Source organism: Schistocerca piceifrons, chromosome 3 (genome assembly GCF_021461385.2).
Source record: "Schistocerca piceifrons isolate TAMUIC-IGC-003096 chromosome 3, iqSchPice1.1, whole genome shotgun sequence".
Lineage (NCBI taxonomy): Eukaryota > Metazoa > Arthropoda > Insecta > Orthoptera > Acrididae > Schistocerca > Schistocerca piceifrons.
This window is the reverse complement of record NC_060140.1, coordinates 862,825,110-862,826,755: the sequence shown is the minus strand read 5'-3', so window position 1 is coordinate 862,826,755 and position 1,646 is coordinate 862,825,110. Positions and strand designations below refer to the sequence as shown.

General features: G+C 52.5%; 1 pseudogene; it reads left to right on the top strand.

Annotated features, from left to right (window-relative positions):
- The first annotated feature begins 874 nt into the window (after positions 1-874).
- Positions 875-992, top strand: LOC124790561 (annotated as a pseudogene).
- Positions 993-1,646: the final 654 nt, after the last annotated feature.

Here is a 1,646-nt window from a genome sequence, read left to right as displayed (position 1 = left end):
TCCCATAGTGCTCAGAGCCAATCAGAATAAGTAAAGTGAGAAATGCCTGCGTACGTTCAGTTTTGCTCAGATGTTTGAAAATCAAATAAGGTAAGAGGTTTACCAGCACAGTAATTCATAATTTCTTCCTAAGGGGATGTTTCACAGCTAATGAGTGATGGTAATGCAAGATGAACTTCGATGGTCAAGCAAGGAACTTGGCATTGACTTGATAATGCAGAGAAGCTAATTGACCCTTGTTGCTAGGTCATCTGTCTGTATTGTTTCAGTCTGTATTAATTAACATAAAAAGTTTTTCAAGTTATCCAACATACAGACACATCCTCGGTGGTTATATCAAGCCCAATATAAACCAAGACTGCCAGCGTAAGAGCAGAGATAAACATCCATGTCTCAGCATCAATGAACAGGACAAGCCGGGACGGAAGGGGACAGGTGCGAAAGTGTGTAAATTACGCAAATATCTGGAAGCGCGGCGTGTGTCAGGTGAGAAAACTTCGGTCGGCAGCAGGGGCGCCCTCCAACAGGACACTGCCACACCCTGCGCAGGCCTCCCCCCGCCGCCCGGCCGCGCGCAAGCCCTTCACCGGATAACAGGTACAAGATGTGTCGCCCGCGAGTGTCGGAGGCCGCACGCACCAAGCGAATGACAGGCGGTGCATCGAGCAGCTGTGTGTCTCACGCACATGGCGGCGCGCCCTCCAATTCGGCAGTCGCCTGTGAGACGCCGAGTGCGCTGTCCGCGCCGCCTTCGAGGCTCTAGCTGTTGCCCAAGGACATGCCTCGCGTCAAATGTGTCAGCGAAAACTGCGATTGTGTATGTTGGGAGAATGAGCCGAAAGTGTCTTCTGCCGTGCAGCTACATGGTAAAGACGTCAACGGCCATACCATGTTGAATACACCGGTTTTCGTCCGATCACCGAAGTTAAGCAACATCGGGCCCGGTTAGTACTTGGCTGGCTGCCCTTCGGGGAGGACGTGTGCCGCTGCCCACTATGCGTCCCAGGTAGCCGAGGAACACCGGCCGCCGAGCCGTCGACGGGCGACATTCAACCGCGCCCGCCACCTACCGGCTTCCGCGCCGCGCCAGCCGTAGCTGCTTCGCTGTTTTAACGTCAGTTCCAACGATTTGGTGAGTCAAAATGCCAATTTACAAACGATCTAATACAATGCTGCCATTGCAATTCGACCGAGAATACATTAGGCCAACGTCGTTTGAAATTGAGGAGTGGATGTGTAACAAACTGAGGATAGAGGAAGATGAAATTGAAGGACTGATCTTCGCGGTATACAGTCTTTTCATTAAGCTAAAAACGCTCGTACGGTGTGAAACCTTGGTCACCACGCATGGTGGATTACGGAAATTCAAGCGCAGGGACGGTGCCGGATTATATGGGGACGTGCTAACCGTGAACCGCGAGTTCTGGTGGGGGGCGGGGAGGGGAGGCGAGACAGTTGACTCGGGACTCAGGTCTGTGACGATAGTGCTCAAGAAACACCTGGCATCTTTCGTACTGATTTGAGAACGGACACAGGGGGTGGTGGAGTACAATGGCCAGCCCCAGACGTGCTCCATATGCAACTCTACGGAGGATGTGCGAGCAAACTGCCTGAGAAGCAAATGACTGGCGCAAGTGCCACGCACA